The following is a 20,211-nucleotide window of genomic DNA, read 5'->3' as shown; positions in this document are numbered from 1 at the left end:
CATCATAGGCATTCAGAGCCTATTCCTGCTTAACCCTCCAAGTGTGCTGGTTTGCAACAAAATATATTTTCACTGCATTGCCCCTAGTAAGAAAGCACATCTAAGCTTTCATTGCCATTGTATTTTTAGGAAGTAATACTGCGGAATAAAACATTGTGTAAATATGTTAATTACTAACAGACAGTTGCCTCAGACAAATGGATTGAACTTCTCTGCTTTGGCAAGGCAGCGCTAATTTAACAAATTCAGTGTTTTTGTCGTGAAGAGGGAGTGCTGGTACAGATAAATCTGCATGCTTGCACTTTTAAATGGCAAGTCCTTTAAGTGCTCTGCATTAATAGCCAGTCAGGCTGCTGATTATAGTTAAGAAATCCATTTCTGCAGTACATCAATTGATAATCATGCAATGTCTTGCTAACTACTTTAATGTGACACCGACTTGTTGTTTCACAACTACATTTAGACTATATAAAACTACATTACCTGCAAGTCGCTAGGGCATATATTTCTTTATCGGTAATTTAAAGGCACTAGATTAAACTTGTTATTTTTTCTTAATATATTTTAAGAGTTTAATAGCAAAATATCAGGCACACATCCCAAGGGACAAAAGGAAGCACACTCCATCAGGGCTCATAATAGTAAAACGACAAGGGATTGTATTATCTTATGTTGCTTGCTGAAAGTATAAACTACCTCACTATGGAACAATACCATTTACAACCCTGTGGCACATAACAGATATTTCCAGTATTTGCTACTTAAATGGAGCTACTGCCATTTGTCCTGTCCTTTACTCCTCCATCTGGATGACAGTGAATGCCCCCCCCCAATTATTGATGGGATCATGACCTTGAAGGTGAGACCCTTACAGTCTACTGGAAGTTTACCCCTCCCAAGGCAGTATGACATAGATCTAATCTAGATGGTGTAGACTAGAACTAGCCACACCAGAACAATAAAAAGGAAGACCCCTTTGTCTACCATACACCATGATAACTACCCTAGCTATACTATAGAAGCTTCAGGTAATAAGCACCCACAAGTGTGCTCCATTCACTAGTCCGCTAAACTGAAGCCCTCCATTATTCAGGACTAACTCTTTCTCGTGCTTCTTGCAATTTAAACATCAAATACCATATTTTTATATGGTTCTAACTTGACATCAATAGTGTTTTTTTTTTTTTTTTCCCTTTGGGATTTTCCACTCTATTTCTCCTAATTGTGCATGGCTTTGTCTTTCTCTCCACCTTAACCTCAATCCCAGCAACTCCCTTATAATTTCCTTTATAGATACACAAAACCCTTCCGCCACCTCAATAACCATTTACAACTTTCCAATCACAACCCTTCACTCCACCAGCCAGCAAAACCCAACTCTACTCTCAATCTTCCCCATATTAAAGAAAAAACACCAAATCTTTTAGAGACACCTCATCCTCTTTACGTAATTCAGCCATCTGTATGCGATTCTCCATCAACAGTCCGATCTAAAATTTAGTGCCTTCCCTAGCATTCACACAGATCTGTATAGTCTACATTACTCCTTATTCATCTCTAACCAGACACTCAAAATACCCACTGCTACAGAATATTTATTTCCCTCCCCTCCCTTTTCTTTCCTTCCCTGTCTCTCAGCAGCAGGGTGCAGGGGAGTTGCAAGGAGGTTCACTGGAAAAATCCATAAAGCATACACACAGCAAGCTCATTCAAAAGACAGTCTGAGGAAGGTCCTTCTACTCACTATTTATTTTGGACAGAAGCTTTCTACTACCTCTGCCCTTGTGCTTTAAGTAACTGTTGGGCAGCCAGCCCTTTCTGCATGTATTTTACCCTGTATAGTGACTAATCTGCAGGCAAGTGCTTCAATACTCTAGTTTGTAATCAGTTTGTAATGTTGTATACCACTATTAGTCTGGATAACCTGATATTGAACTAACAATGTGGTAATTAGTTTAGACTAATAACTAAAGATACAAATAAAACTAGTGAACATATTTGGTATTGGCTTAACAGTAACACCTACCTTTGCTCCAAGGCTACCTCATTGATTGTTTTTGTGACCTTACCTTCCTGCTTGGTATAACCAATTCTGTTTGACCTCAGTAGGATTGGATTCACTCTGCTCCCCTACTATACCCCTAATTCCCATTTGCCCTCACATTGCCCAAACGTACAGATCCAAAGCCACACCCATCTGTAGAACTAACCAATTAAATCAAACATATAATTAGCATATATCTAAACTCCATCCTCACTATCAAGTACCCTTTCACCACATTCCCACATACCCTTATTCTCATTCACCCATGGCATTTCACACTTACCAGTTCTGATAACTCTTTATTTCCTAGCCACTCAACCTCTCTTTCCAGCCACATTCATACAAACCATATTTTCCCATCACAAACAATCATTTTTTTCAACTACTCAATCTTTCAGCACAAAACAGGACTGTAATACAACCGTCCATAGCTCTATTACTTTACCCCACCTCCTTCGTTCATTACTTCATACTTAAGAACCAAACTCTACAAACTTTAAAACAAAAACTACACTTCCAAAAAAAAAAAAAACTCTATAACCCATACCCCATCCACATACACCCAATATCCTATCAAATTAACATTAGATGATGACATACACTCCAATCCAGGACTATCCACTGCCAGCTCCACCATTAACCCAAAACCAAATATACCTTCTTCAGCTCCCAAAACATTCTCATTGCAAATTTGCACATGAACTTCCAAAGCATTTATAATAAATAATCAAGCTGCATGCAAGTATAGTGCAACCCTCTCCTGACAAACTAATAATTACAAAAACTTGGCTAACGCCTCATATTAAAGATAAAGAAACATTACCAGCTAGTTGCAACATACTAAGAATAGATAGGCAAAACAAAAAAGCAGGAAGTGTAGCCATCTTATATAAAAATACTCTGCAACTTACCCTTTCCCATCATTCCATACTAACCTTTAATAATGCTGAAATCATTACTGCTCTACTGTAACTAATTCCCCCAAAATCCCTACCTATAATGAGAATTTATATAATTCCTAGAAATAACATTATCACCACCAAATAATTTCTATCTTGGGTAACTTTTAATATCCCTCAAGAAAATATATTTTTTACTGAATTTCATTATCAACTGGCTGGCTGTCAATTGCAATTATCTTTAAAATTCCTTCAGTTTCTATGACCTCACCCAACTACTTACCTCTCCTACACACTACATAGACAACACCAACAAGGTTCAATACTTGATTGGATACTCACCTTCTCCCCTAACAACATATTCCCCTATGCCTCTCTCTCTCTTTAATGTTCTAAATAACCACCTTCCTACCTTTGTCATTAGATCTCAAAAGCCTACTCCCAAACCAGACCACATTAATGAATTAGACAATATCTCTCACATCTAAAAACAAACATTTCTCCAGAACATACAACTTTGTAACTGGCAACATCTAAAGGATCTTCCCTTAGATAACGCCATTACAGAATTCTCCAGAACCTTCCTTAACATTCTAAATGGTTTATCACCCCCAGCACAAAACATTTAAAAGCCAAACTAGCACCTTGGCTGACCAGAACCACAAACATCAAATGAAACACAGAGGCAACTCCTAGATTTCTGGGATTAAAAATAAAACACAAAACAACCTCCAAATATTTAGCAAATCAGAAATTACACTAATCACCAAATCAAAACAGATAAAAAAACTACTACACTAGCTACAGTCTACAAATCTTCAAAACCCAAAGGCATTCTGGTCAGCTAGTAACAAAATCCTCAAACCAGACCATGCCACCCAACCTAAATCCACAGTGTCCAACAAGACAGAAACACTTACACTCTCTTTAGTACGTACTTCAACAACTAAGTCACATCCCTAAGCAAACACCACACCCCTCCCTCCAACCCCTCCATCAGCAGCAACACCTGTGATGCTGCCCCTTGTCAATGCAACCAGTTCCCACCTCAACCATTAAAAAACTTTTCTTAAAGCTAAAACCCGCCACCCAGCACCTGACAATCTCCCTGATAAATATCTAAAAATGCCTGTCTATTGCCTATCCCATTTCCATACTCAGAAACCACTCTATCACAGAAACATAGTAACCAACACTATGGAAAAATGTAATATCCTACCACTACATAAAGGAGGAAGTAACACTGACCTTATTAACTACTGCCCTACTGCTATCTTATTATTTAAAATTCTTGCACAATGCACATTATTGTAGCTCTCACAGCACTGTGCCAAAAAAAACTCTTCATCTCCTCTCAAAACAGCTTCTGCCTCCATCATAGCACTACTACAACACTCCTAGATTTCACTAATACTGTAAATACCCATAGGCATGAAAGAAGGCTAGCATCCACCCTCTTTCTAGATCTTTCTAAAGCCTGCAACACAATCTTACACCCCATCCTCCTTCAAAAACTCTCAGCTCTAAGATTTGATGAAACCTCAACTGCATGCTTTAACAGCTTCCTTGCTAACAGATCACAAGCCGTAAAATGGTGCTAACATTTCTCCCCTTTCTGCCTAGTCTCTATAGGTGGCCCATTCTCTTCAACATCTTTATTAATAACCTCCAAGATGTCTATAAATCAGCCACAATATCTCAGTACACTAATTACTCCACCATCATATGTAGCACCCAAAACCATAAAAACATATAACAAATCAGTCAAGAATTCTCATCTTCAGAAACTTGGCTAACTGATTCACAACATTTTCTTAACCCCAAAAAGGCAAGCTTATTTTCTTTACTCCAAGACACCACTTAGCTCATAAACCCTCCTTTGATATCTAGCAGTAACACTGAAATCATCCCATATACTAATCCACTTGGCATCTACATTGAGAACAGCTTAAAATTTAGCTACCACTTCCAGTGTACAGTAAAGAGAACTCAACAAAAATTGGGTTCCCTATATAGAAGCAAACATTTCCTCTACCTTACTCATCTCAGCACTTCTCCTTACAGCCTCTATTTTCACCAACTTACAAGTCTCTCAGCTCTCAAAGCTCAAACAATGCTATTACAAAGTAGTAAAGTTTGCAGTAAATCACCCACAAAAATCACACTACTGCCAAGCACATAAAAAACTAAACTCACTCAAACTATCCCAATTACTTTCTTACTCCCAACTTGTGACTACTCTTTACCTCATATATGAATCTACAAACTGTCCATCTCTGTCAACTTTAAATCAGCCATACAACCATCCCCGTTCTCAACCCAAATGCTGCTCTTCCTAGTCACTAAATCCAACAATACAGCTGGTGACAGTCTACCCTCAAACTATGTCACCAAAGCATGAGACACCATACTTACCTCTTTAACACTAGAACAACATCTCAAACATTTTAAACAGAAGTTAAAGTCAGGCCTGATGAATCTCTGTCTCTATATTAACCCTGGGTAAGTACCCCTAGATTGAACCCTAATTTTACACTTCTTCTTGCCCTTCATATACTTCCTTGACATCTCTTTCTTTCACCCCTTATTATTTATACTCACACCCACTTACCATAAGTGACTACTACCCCCTACTTTTCCACTCACTACATCTGTCAGTCTCCTTTCTCCCCTCCATCTCCTCCTTATTCACACTTTCAGTTACTACTGCTCCTCCATCTCCTCCTTATTCACACTTTCAGTTACTACAGCTCCTCCATCTCCTCCTTATTCACACGTTCAGTTACTACTGCTCCTCCATCTCCTCCTTATTCACATGTTCAGTTACTACTGCTCCTCCATCTCCTCCTTATTCACACTTTCAGTTACTACTGCCCTCCATCTCCTCCTTATAAACACGTTCAGTTACTACTGCTCCTCCAGCTCCTCCTTATTCACACTTTCAGTTACTACGTCTCCTCCATCTCCTCCTTATTCACACGTTCAGTTACTACTGCTCCTCCATCCCCTCCTTATTCACACTTTCAGTTACTACTGCTCCTCCATCTCCTCCTTATTCACATGTTCAGTTACTACTGCTCCTCCATCTCCTCCTTATTCACACATTCAGTTACTACTGCTCCTCCATCTCCTCCTTATTCACACTTTCAGTTAATACTGCTCCTCCATCTCCTCCTTATTCACATGTTCAGTTACTATTGCTCCTCCATCTCCTCCTTATTCACACGTTCAGTTACTACTGCTCCTCCATCTCATCCTTATTCACATGTTCAGTTACTACTGCTCCTCCATCTCCTCCTTATTCACATGTTCAGTTACTACTGCTCCTCCATCTCCTCCTTATTCACACGTTCAGTTACTACTGCTCCTCCATCTCCTCCTTATTCACACTTTCAGTTACTACTGCTCCTCCATCTCCTCCTTATTCACACGTTCAGTTACTACTGCTCCTCCATCTCCTCCTTATTCACACGTTCAGTTACTACTGCTCCTCCATCTCCTCCTTATTCACACTTTCAGTTACTACTGCTCCTCCATCTCCTCCTTATTCACACGTTCAGTTACTACTGCTCCTCCATCTCCTCCTTATTCACACTTTCAGTTACTACTGCTCCTCCATCTCCTCCTTATTCACACTTTCAGTTACTACTGCTCCTCCATCTCCTCCTTATTCACACTTTCAGTTACTACTGCTCCTCCATCTCCTCCTTATTCACATGTTCAGTTACTACTGCTCCTCCATCTCCTCCTTATTCACACTTTCAGTTACTACTGCTCCTCCATCTCCTCCTTATTCACACGTTCAGTTACTACTGCTCCTCCATCTCCTCCTTATTCACACTTTCAGTTACTACTGCTCCTCCATCTCCTCCTTATTCACACTTTCAGTTACTACTGCTCCTCCATCTCCTCCTTATTCACACGTTCAGTGACTACTGCTCCTCCATCTCCTCCTTATTCACACTTTCAGTTACTACTGCTCCTCCATCTCCTCCTTATTCACACTTTCAGTTACTACTGCTCCTCCATCTCCTCCTTATTCACACTTTCAGTTACTACTGCTCCTCCATCTCCTCCTTATTCACACGTTCAGTTACTACTGCTCCTCCATCTCCTCCTTAGTCACACTTTCAGTTACTACTGCTCCTCCATTTCCTCCTTATTCACACGTTCAGTTACTACTGCTCCTCCATCTCCTCCTTATTCACACTTTCAGTTACTACTGCTCCTCCATCTCCTCCTTATTCACACTTTCAGTTACTACTGTTCCTCCATCTCCTCCTTATTCACACATTCAGTTACTACTGCTCCTTCTCCTTCTTCAGTCAGTATTTATTCTGCTACAACAGCTTCTGACTAACATTAAAAAAAACAACTAAAGCATAAAAGGAAGCTGATTTTCCTGCAACGTCTATTTTATGTCTTCATTATGAAATTGCTTGCTGAAGTACATAATGCTACTGATTCCCTAAAATTTATGTCTGCGTATTGAATTATGCTCATCATTTTCCTTTGCTCAAAACAATAATCTGTACCTGTGCCTTATTGTACTATCTGAAATGGCTCCATCACTATGCTGACTTTTCAAACTTTTATCAAATGACTTTTCGTTAGCATGTACAAACATTTACAAAATCTCTTTATTCACTATACATTTTTAAAATGCTGTTTTTTTACACTGTTCACTAGACTATGTATACACTTGTAAAATGCTGTTTTTTTCCTACACTATGTATAAATCTTGATCTAATATGTATCATTTGGAGCTTTTTTCTCAGGGCCTCTGTGGAAAAGTGGACTCTGTGCCCAGATGAACTATCATTGTCAACAAATACAATAAATACATACAAATGAATAAAATAAATAAATAACTCACACATATCTCTTTTCGTTCTCAGATATCATCCCCAACAAAAACCCTGCCATATCTAATTAGCAAAATGTTATTCCCCTTTAAAAAAATCGCCTAACTCCCTGCAAAGGTCATCCTTAGAAACTAAAAATAAATCAGTAATTCCCATATCTTTTTAACTACCACAATTCTCACCATAGACCACTGGAGCAGCAGACTAACAAAATATACCCTCACACCTAAACATTTCAGTTTCTACCCCTCCATACCAATTAAAATATGGCCCCAACTTCAGTCCAGGTTTGCCACTAAAAATGTGCTTATACGATGACTATAGTATCCCCTCAACATCAGAATCCTCTCCTCTTCCTAAAACAAACAAAGCATCCTAACCTCATTCAGTAAAATGTATGGATATAATAACCTCTCACCTAGTCTTGAATATCACTGTACAAACCTCACAAAAGCTAACAGACTATCTACTTCTTTCTATCTTAAACAAACTTATGTACAACAATTGTTCCCCAACCTTCACAAACAACCTATCACTTAGAACATCCTAATACTAATTATGATCTCAAAATGATGAAACACTATCTTTGTAAAGACCACCCCTCATCCAAGCTATAGGAGAAAATAGTTTCTCTAAACCTATTCCTGCTAACTAGAATCATCGGGATGCAAGCATTTGCAAGCCGATTTTAAACAATTCAGTCAAAAACTATTAACATTCCTAAAAGATACCTACAAGTGCAAATGTTATATAGACAGTGGCTAATATTAAAGATTACACTCACCAAATTAGACATACATAAAATCCAAGAAGAGTTGCAGTCCAATAACTAAACTGTTAGAACACTTCAACTAGTGCATCAATTACCCACTGTAACTAGGTATATAGCCCGATTTATACCATAAAAGAAAATTGCAAAATCCCCCACTTAATATTAACATTAGGCACATAATAATGCACTAACATGTGCCAACATCTTAATTCATGCCTAGAAACATATAAAATACTCCAGATAAATACCCGTGATTACTAATGTACTAACCCACAACTATGACTGTACTTACAGCTTGTTAAACTGAATTATTTTCTTCCATAACTCGAAGAACTAATACCAAAATCTGTATTGCACATATCTACCCTTCCTGAAATCATTGTAACTCAACTCAAGAAAATGTACTTTAGGGTGTTCCAGTATGGCTGCACACAGATGAAAAGACTGATTCTCTAATAAAGAGATGTTCTCCTGTGAAAAATGAAAGACTGTGAAAAAAAGAAAAAGTTATTAATGTGGGTATATTTAATTTATTGGCTAGTAATTACATTGTCTGGTAATTACACTATATGGACGCAAAAAAAACTAGAGAATTTAAGAGAAAATCAGTCAGTAAAGGATAAGACAAATCTCTGGCTGGAGAGAATTTTGTAGCTGTTCAGGTAAAAGCAATTCAAGATGCAGCTTTGGTACAGGATATGCCTTCCAGTTATTTAGAGGAAAAATAAACCAAGTGCATGCAGAAGCATTTAAAATAAGAGGAACAGTGATGCAATCTATAAAGTCAAATAATTAAAAGCTGAAAAAATAGAAAAAGCTTTAAGTAGCTATTCAGATGAACTGTCTATTCACATGAGCTGTCATTGAATCCCCTCCAGGAGGGACTGACACAGACAAACAACTGGTGTCAGAACCATGGACTAAAACTAAATTCCAAGAAATGTATAATAGTATCCTTTGTGAAGTCATCCACCCCTGCTAACTATGATATTGACAACACACCCCTTATAGGTTCATAGGTGTTTACTAGGCTAATGGCCACAAGGGATTTTTTAAGCCTAGCCATGCATCCCAAATCTCTGTCAAGTTCTGATACCCTTGATAAGTGTAAGCATGGGCTAGGAGATGATCAATTTACAGGTTACCCGAGTCCATTAGAGACATAGGTGCCAAATCAGGGATGAATTTCCAGTTTCCCATCCAATTGTCCAAGTTGCACTTGAGTTGGGTTAGAGAGAAGCTCTGCTTCACATGGATTGGGAGCCTGTTCCATAGATGGGGTAGTCTCTGGGGTACACAGCCGTCTCTCCAGCAGGTCCTATTTATATCACAGACAATGTTTAAGTCTTTTGAATAGGTAAATTGTGTGCTCTGTGTTTTATGGACATGCAGGAAGTCCATCAGTGTGGGATTTGAAAATGCCCTGTATGTCAGGCATAGATCTCCCCTCAAAAGCCTGTAGTGGACAGAATACAGGGATAGGGCCTTGAGGCAGTCTGCATAGGACATTTTACTTATGCCCTGTATTCTTTTAGTGAGGAATCTCTGTGGATGGTACAACTGTTGGATATGTCTGCTTAGGTACATACCAACGGGAGCATTGTACTCAATGATAAGTCTGATGAATACCGAATACAATTGAACAATGACTTCCTTGGACTTAGATGTCATACCTTTTATAAGTTGCGCAACATAGAATTATTTCCTCACCACTGTAGACACATGATGGTAAAAGGCTAGACTACTATTGATGTGTGTCCCTAAGTCCCTGACTACTGGGTCAACTCTAAAGGATGTGTTGTCAATATGATAGTTACCAGGGATGGATGACTTTCCAAAGGATACTATTATGCATTTCTTGGCATTTAGTTTTAGTCTATGGCTCTGACACCAGTTGTTTGTCTGTGTCAGCCCCTCCTGGAGAACATTTGTGTCAGTGTGAGATTCAATGACAGCTCCTAATTTGCAATAATCTGGCATTTGCCTTAACTTCTGAGAAGTAAATGCCAAAAACTAGCAGTTCAAGGACTGATCCCTGAGGGCCTTCAGTTGTGACTGGCCTCTTTGTAGAGGTGGACTCCCAAATTCTAACTTCCTGGGTCCTGTCAGTGACATACGGGTTTGTACCTAACCTCTTGAGTTTGTCAGCAATGCTCAAGTGTGGTATTGTGTCAAATGCCTTGGCCATGTCAAGGTAGGCAGTGTGAATGATTTTGCCCTCATCCATTGCTTTGGTGACCTTCTCAAAGATGTCCACCAGGTTGAGTAGGCATGATCTGCCCTTGACAAAACCAAACTGGATTGGGTCCAGTGTCTGGAGGTTTATTATATCTTTGTTGATCATCTCCATGATAATACGCTCCACGGCTTTATATATATAAGACTAGTGAGACTTATGGGTCTGTAGTTTCCAGGGTCTGTAGATGGCCCATCTTTGTGCAGAGGGATGATGGTTGCCTTTCTTCATTCATGTGGCATGAAGCATGTTTGGAGGTATTTAGAAGGCATCCTGGGATATTTTCTGGGCCCATTGATGCAGTGTTCTTTGTCTTAGACAAAGCATTAAGGACCTGTTCCCTAGTGATAGTAATGGTTGTTATATTTGATGATATTTCCTGAGGGAAGGTTGAGGGGGAGAGAGGGGAAAAGTTGGAGCTTAATGTGATGTCCCTGCACTGGCCCAGTAATCAAGGAGCCTCAGTCCTCACCTCTGGCAACAGCTAGGGTATGTACACTCTGGGAGGATGACATGTATACACACAGTAAAGTACAATTTCCCTTAAGAGCACACAGAGACCACAGTCAGTCTGGGGCTGGTTTCTCCCTCCTTCTCCAGATCCCCAATCAGACTCCACATTGGCAAAGCTATAGGGTTGAGATCTCAGCTGAGTGGTCAAGCCAAAACTTCCAGCACCCTCTCTATACAACCAGTGCTTCATGTCCCTGCCCAAGTAGCTGACACACACACACACACATACACACACACACACACACACACACACACACACACACACACACACACACACACACACACACACACACACGCACACACTGAGATTTGATTTATATACAAACATACACACATCCCTGGGAAAGGCCGGCACAGGTTTACTAGCTATGCCCCCCTTCTGCCCAGACTATAAGGTAGTTATTACTGCCACCAACCACTCTTATCAGCTACTCTAGGCCCTTAGCAAAGGGTGTCCAATCCTACTGTGTAATGTTACATATAATCCAAATAGTAGTTTTGACCAAGAACCAGGCTATTAGGAGTGGCCTGTACAGTGTCACCAACTACATATGCAAGTATTCTGAGAGCTTAAATATGTCTCACAAATATCAGCCACAAAGATAGGTTTAAATATATTTAATAATAAATAATAAAAGAACAATTCAATACTCAGAAAACAAACACAGTTACTTCAGAGTTCAAAATCACAGGAAATATTTAAAACAACACTGCAGAGCAGTCTCAAATAAATAAAGACAACATCTAAACTAATCTTTACTATATTCCTATCTGAGTCTAAAAAGAGTTACTATGCCCTAAGAACTTACTTATGGAGACAGGCAAGTGCAGATGGTGATGATGAGTGGATGTTCTAGCTAGGTCCAAGACAAAATACAAAATGCACAGTCGCTCTCTGAGAGAGTTCTTTAATCAATATCACATTTTACTGCTGGGTTAGCTTGGATGACATCACTTTTTGTCACCAGACTTTCCATGCTAAACCAGAAACTAATGGGATTTAACATCTCTGTGTTAAAATACATACCTCTAAGATGTTTGTCAGATCTGGGAAGTCATAAAACAATAAAACACTTTACATTTTAAACCTAGTAATTACTTTTCTTTCAAGACAATAGAAAAACTTCTAGCACTAGACATTGTGTCTGCTGTTGAACTAAAACTAATAACATATTTTGTTTATGTCCCAGCTATAAAGTAACTTAACCTCAACTATTCTTAAGTTTTGCAAGTTAGTCTTCTATGTTCCAGCAGGGTATGTTGTGGTTACATTATTGAAACTCAGTACATAACATACAGTTCTGTATAAATCATATCAATATTCACAAATGTCATAGAATTATTTACAAAATCCCAGATAGCTGGGCTGGCAGTTTTACACTGAATTTATCAGTCAAGATGTTTGCTATATGTTCTGGCTGGGTATAGGTGGCTCCATTTACAAAGAGCTCTGCATGTAATTGTGTATTGCCTTTGAGGTTGCGGACATAGCTAAAGAATGCTTTGTGGTTGTCCTTGGCCTGGGAAGCCAAACTTACCTCAAATTTGGCTTTGGTAGACTTTGTTTGTCCTCTGACTTGCCTGTTTAGTTTGATGAGAGTGCTTTTATCCTGCTGAGTGCTGCACCTCCTAATTTTTGTCATGATGTTCTTCCTCCTGTTATACAGCCTATTGATTTTGTGATTCCACCAGGGTGGCTTGTTTTTGAGTTAGTTCTGTACTTCTTCCTGGGAAGTACAGTTGCCTCTATACAGCTATTAACATGCTTGTACAGGGTTTCTGTGAACAGTTCTGCATAGGCAGCAGTGTTCTCAGGGTTTATGGGAGCTTGAAATTCTGCCAGGTTCTCACGTAATAGCAGGAAGTTAGCTTTAGAATAGTTTCTGAATATTCCAGGTTTAGCTGGGGATCCAGGTTTTATTTTTACTTCAAATGAGACAATTTTGTGGTCTGACCTTACCAGGGAAGGCATTACAGTAGGGGGTGTACAGCAGTCTCCCATATTAGTGAGGACCAGATCCAGTATGGTTCCACCTCTGACTATCTGGTCCAGAGAGTTTACATTTACAAAATCAAGGAATCTCTGTGTATGTACATTTGGTGTCATATAGGATTCCCAGTTAATAGTGGGGTAATTAAAGTCACCCATGAATATGGTCTTGGGTTGGATGGTTAGTGTTTCTAATAAGTTTAAATACATGGTATTGGTTTCCTGGGTCAGAGAGGGGGACCTATAGCTTGCAAGGAAGTGGTACTGGATTTTACCTACGGTGATTTGAACATGGAGCAGCTCAAGTGCATTGTCCTGTTTGACCAGTCTTGAAGTATATTTATTTTTGATGTAAATAGAGACATTTCCACCTTTAGTCCCTGCCTGGGAAGTAGCTGGCCTAAATGTGGAAGGCATTATAACCTTTCCCCTTTTGGTGTGCTCTCTGTGGCTTTAAACCATGTCTCAGTGACCACACAGACATCAGCATTCTCTAGAGTAAAGATAGCTTCTAGGGAGTGGATTTTTTTCTTTAGAGTCTCAGCACTGAGCAATAATGCCTTTAGATTTTCTTGCTTTTGATTTGTGACATCGGATGTACTTTCAGTTTGGCATTGCCTAAAAAAGGCACTATGGGGGAAGATAATGTTTTAGCTAATATTCGAAAGCCTAGAGGGTGAGGTGTAGACCATCCCTAGCAAAGCAGCATGGTTTGATGACTATCTCATTCCATGCTGACAAATGTTGCACCCCCTTAGAATGACACCAGAAACTATGCCAGTTATTAAAGTCAGTCATCTTTTGTTCATATTGTGGCATCATCCTTGGAGAAGGTAAAATGCTGCTCAATGCTAGGCTCATATCAGCCTGAGACACATATTCCAAGAGCTCCATGATGTCTGTCTTCGTATAATCTGTGGAGGTATGTCTCAGGTCATTTACTACACATGGACTGTGACTGAGTCATATTGGTAATTGTAGTCCAATGACCTGAGTGCATGAATAATGTGGCAGATTGTAGGCCCTGATAAGCAACTGACCGTAACGTTCTCCTTACTCAGCATGGTGAGATGGACAACAGTGTGTCTCATGATGGTGTCTCCAATGACTAGAATGTTGGATTGTGTGGTAGCTTGCCTTATGGGCTTAGAGGTAGAGGCTCCATGAGATGTAGCTCTATGTGTTGATGTGGGTGTTGTTTTGAAAGAGCTCATTTGGGGCTGCTGAGGGTATTTGTTATGTGTACTTCATCTAGGAGGTCTTTGTGGTTGAGGAAGATTACATGTAAGTGCCTCAGCATATGTGTGTCAATATGTCTGCTTTGAATCATGTGTGATGGGTGCGTGTGTGCTACTGACAACCTTATTGACATTAGGAATACTTTTATGTGAGAGCTTTGCCTCCAGTGACATTGTGTAAATACATCTCTCACATACCATATCAGTTTGTTTGAGAATTCACTGGTTGTCAGTAAACATGAGATAATTTCTACATTGCCACAGGATGCCCATATCCACCAAGCCAGTAATAGAGACAGTAGGAAAGGTCATATCCATGGCAACAGACCTTTTTATTGATTAGATAGTTGGAGTGAGAATATCAATCACTGTCAGGAGTATCTGATTTGCAACTACGTGGACAGTGCTTGCCACTGCAAATTAGTTGTGCTGTGTGCAACTAGGTATAGGAGAAATTTCAGTTGTGCTTTTATGGGAAAAATGTCACTCAAGATGTCTGAGTCTGTAGAGAACACTGCCAAACACTTGAGGGGAAACTAATACATAGACCCTGAAAATTTAAAGATGAAGTATTTAGGCAGATATTCTGAGGTTAGAAACTAATCAAGCAGTCCTTACTGAAAAGAAAGAATTAGCTTGTCAAGAATGATGAAAAGAGAGGAGTTGCATGAATGGCTACTGCCTGGCTACTACTAATGCTGGTCTCCCGATAACTTCACTCTGTTAGGATATAATGCTCCTTTGCTTCTTCTCTCACCAGAAGCAAAATGTTAACACCAATCCCACAAAGAGAAGCAGGCCACAGCCTGTTTGGTGATCCACAGTCTTGTACAAGATGATGCAAGGGTCTGTAGGCTTGTAGCCTTTTTCTGGTGGATGTTTTCAATAGCAATCAGACCAATTAAGAACATTAAGCACTTCACAGGCACTCACTCTCCAAACAGAAACAGTCAAAATCAATTCTCTCTGCTCCTTCTGTCACCAGGACCAGAATATAAGCACAGATTCCAAGCTGTCATCTATAAGGCACTTATTAGGCTTTCTGGTGATCAGCAGTCTCCTGGAAATAATGTTCCAGTACTCCTTCTCTCACCAGTAGAAAACAGAAGCACTAATCCCAAGATGACTACTGAAAGGCAGAATGTGGGCTTTCTAATAACTGTTGGTCTTGACTCTTGCAATAGATGTTTAAAGGTAAGATTAAAAAATGGTTTATCCTAAACACTGCAGTGTGCACTACGCAGTTAGATATGAAAGTGGGTAACTTAAGTTGTAGCTAAGTGGAGAGCCCCTATTTTTAAAACAGCAAGATAGACTGAAAGGTGGTGGGCACTTTTGTATTCGAGTACTATGGGATACAGTGGGATGGTCAATACAATTAATTAGTTGAAGGGAAATGATTTCACAAAATGATAATTTTGTGCTTACACCAGCCAGTGAAAGGAGAGAGGGAAGGAGATAGTCTATGTTTTCATTCTATGCTGCGCAATTTATAAACAAAGGTATGGCATCTAAGTCCAAGGAAGTCATTGTTCCATTTATTTGGCATTCATCAGACCTATCATTGAGTACATTGCCCCCTTTGGTATGTACCTAACCAGGCATATCCAACAACTGGAATGTCCACAGAGGTTCCTCACTAAAAGAATATTGGCCATAAGTAAAATGTCCTATGCAGACTGCCTTATGGTCTATCCCTGTTGCAGGCTTTTGAGGGGAGAGTTATGCCTGACATACAGAGTATTGTCAGACCCCACTCTGGTGGACCTCCTGGAGATCCACAAAACAAACAGCACCAGACTTGCCCATTCTAAAGACTTAAATCTTGCCTGTGATATAAATAGGACCTGATTGAGAGACAGGTATGCATACCATAGACTATCCCATTTATGGAACAGGCTCCCCATCTATGTGAAGCAGAGTTCCTCCATAACCAGTTCAAGTGCAACTTGGACAATTTGAAGGGGAACAGGAAATTCATCCCTGGTTTGGATCCCATGTCTCAAATGGGCACAGGCAACCTGTAAATGGTTCATCTCCCAGGCCCCTGCTTGTAAATGTTTCATCTCCCAAACCCCTGCTTATACTTATCAAGGGTATCAGAACTTGTCAGAGATTTGGGATGCATGGCTTGGCTTACAAAGGCCCTTGTGGTCATTAGCCTAGTAAACACCTATGAACCTATGAGCCTATAAAACTGCAAACAATAGAAGATGAAATGAAAAGTCTGGCTGAATATTAGGATTCAAAAGAAAATCTGTTTTAAAGAATAGTAGAGTTAGAAGACAGAGTACTCAAACAAAAAATGAGTTGTTGTACCAGAGAAACTGGAAGGAACTGACATAATTTAATTTAAAAAAAAGTACTGAGAAACAATTGGACTTGTCTTTCAAAATAAAAATGTGTTGACTGAATGGCATATCATGTAAATGCTCCAAATCTGGGCATGACAAATCTGCTAAGACCCATATTAGTAAATTTGCAATCATACTAGCAGAAATAACTGCTCCTGACATAATTGTGATAGAAGGAAGAAAAATATTAAAAAGTGGCAATAGCAAATTGTGGAGAAGCAAGTTTATGCCAGCGCTCAGGGAATGTTTACAGGCAGATATGTGGATACAAGTTGCTATATTCATCTGTTGTCAAAATATTTTTTCTCTGGAGGATCAAATATATTTTTTGAATGCAGAATAGGCTACAGAGGAGATAAATATATGTTTATCCAGAAAGGGACTTTGCTTACCATTCTTCCAGCAATAACAAGGCTAATAGACTCTACCAATGAAACATTTTCCATTGTTCCAAAGGACAAAACTTGAAAAACAGAGAAAAGACCAGGAGCTGACAAAAAAATCAGGAATACCTTGGACTTAGAAGATGGATATGATCAGGAATAAGACCAACAACAATCTGAAATTAGTGAATACATGGGAGAACTGTAAAGCATTGATCCCACTACATATATGATTATAAATCTTAAATGTGCTTTGTAAGAAAAAAGTGGCTGTGGCTGAGAAAGATGAAAATGTTGCTGACTTTGTTAAACTGGAGAGTAAACTGTAAAGCATAAACCCCACTTTATGTCATTAAATTTTACAAGGACAGTGAAGGGACTAAAGAAATAAGTGTAAGTAAAACATTTTTTTATTTTTATTTCCTTACCTGTATAAAAATCCATGGTATAAAATGCATGTTATACTGTAAAGACATTTTCTATTGTATGCAGTAGGGGCATACCTCCCAACCGTACCAAATTACTCTCTTTTTACTGAGTTTTAGGGACCAAATAATGGTGTGCCACAATTCCCCAGTGGCACCCCTGCATTTCCAAATCTTCCCAGCTTTTTTTAAAACATTTTTTTGCACTTTCTGAGTTGACTTCATCACATGTGCGATGACGTCAGCTCCATCAGGGCTACTAGCCTTTTGGAATTGAGCTCAAGGGCCAGCTGGCTTTGTTTTGAATAACACTTGCAAGCGGGAAGTCCTGGGTACTGCAGAGCGGTGAACAGTTTGCGAGCGGGAAGTCCTATTTTGGGAAGTCCTTTTCTGGCTTCACTGTCTTTTATTTATTCTGCCTGCACTCGAGAAGTAATGTTTACAGTCTGGCTGCACTTGTGGGAAGTCCTGGGTACTGCAGAGTGGTGAACATGAATGGAAAGGATTTTATTCTGGCTGCACTTGCACTATTTCAGGTATCTGTTCTGCGAGCAGTTTCTATTATGTTTCAGAACAGAGAGCGGTGAAATATTTTGTTTATTCTGGGTGAACGTGAATGGAAAGGATTCTGTTCTGGCTGCACTTGCATGATTTCAGGTATCTGTTCTGTGAGCAGTTTCTATTATGTTTCATAATGGAGAGTGGTGAAATGTTTTATTTATTCTGGGTGGAGGTGTGTGCATGTGTGTGTGAGTGTGTGTGTGTGTGTGTGTGTGTGTGTGTGTGTGTGTGTGTGTGTGTGTGTGTGTGTGTGTGTGTGTGTGAAAATGCCCCACGTTTAATACACCTGGTGGCCAGAGGTACTCAGGCTCAACTCCTGTAGCTTTGGTACAGGGAAAAAGAGCCTAAAGTCCCTAGCCACCACCACTTGTGAATTTATGCCTCATATTTTTGATCTGTTCCTCTTAAAATCTGTGGTTTTCAGGATTTTTGTGGCAATGACAGGCATTTGAATTTCAGACTTCGTATTCTTCAGAAAATAAATGGTAACACAAAACCTTTTATTCTAGCAATTTTCTAAGTTTATAAGAGCAGTATTTGAAAATTGTCCCTATTTTTGAGGCTATATTTCCCTATTATTGGCTTTGTCCAGGTTTTTTGTGCTAAGAGGTTGACGGCTATAGTGAGAAGTGAGAACTGAATTCACTAAATGATAACTATTTAAGTTTCAATCTTCCTATCTTTCAGGAAACTGCTGATTTGGCAATGGCATAGTGGCATGTTGCTCTGACAGTAGTGCACAGGGTCCTGCATCCAAGACTTGGATGTGAAATGCATGGCGGTAACACAACATTTTATTCTACCAACTTTCCAAAATTATACAAGCAATGTTTAAAATGTGCCCCTGTTTTTTGCCTTTTGCCCCCCCTCCAAAAAAAAAAACTGAAATTGAAAATAAGTGCGAGAAGCTGTGAAAGATGCCTGTGGCTTACAGTACTGTCATTCTATTTTTCTTTCTTTCTTTATATATTGTATGGGTGTGGAAGTAGACGTTTATGATGGAAATTTTCTGAATTGGGCAGTTTTGTCATTATTGGTTCATGCTACATGCATCTTGTTTCATTGCCTACTAGAAAAGTGTTCATACAATAAATTTAAAATGTGCTCTGTCTAACAAGTATGCTGTATTATACAAGGAATATAATTTAATAAAGTCAGGAAGGAGTATCAAAGAACACATGTATGCTTCCTGTTTTGTGTGCAAGGGGCCATTGATTTGAAAACAGCCCAAAGGTAATCTTTATTCACCACTGGCCAGATGCATTTTCTTTGGATGTAATGTGGGTTTCAGTGCTGTTTCAATGAACATGAGTTTCAAGGGCAGAGAAGTTTTAATGCCAAGTCTATTTTCATTGTTTGACAGTATTGCTTTGTTTAGCAGATGTCTAATAGTGTTTGTGTAATGTGGTATAAAATGTAAAAATAAAATCCAAATAATCATTGTAGAAGTAAAGCAATATGCACACAGAGTTTATGGTAAATGGGGCAAAATAGCCAGATAATGGGCCATAGAAATGGCTGCAGGGGACTCTGGTACCATATTTTGGTTGTCTGCTCTTCAGTTTGCATTTGAAAGTTGTTATCCCACAATTCCATTGGAGTGGACGGGGTACGTAATTATGTATGCAAATATTATGTTAATCAGCATACAGATTTGTACCTATATTTCATGGGCCTTGTCCAGATTTTTGATGTTTACAGGTTGAGAGGTATGAGTAGGGGGTATTTTAAGTATGAAGTGGGGGTCTATCAGTGACAGCTGTATATTCTAAAGATATTAAAGTAAGAAAGTACTTTTCTTTAATTGTAATTTATTCACACATTACACTGTAAAAAGGTAAGAAAGTCTGGAAAAAAGCTACTTAAAATTAATATAATATTATGATATTAGGGTGGGGGTGTAAAATGTATTGATCATATCAAATGGAAAA

Source organism: Protopterus annectens, chromosome 4.part0, assembly GCF_019279795.1.
Source record: "Protopterus annectens isolate FY-2018-M chromosome 4.part0, PAN1.0, whole genome shotgun sequence".
Lineage (NCBI taxonomy): Eukaryota > Metazoa > Chordata > Ceratodontiformes > Protopteridae > Protopterus > Protopterus annectens.
This window is presented reverse-complemented; position numbering follows the sequence as displayed.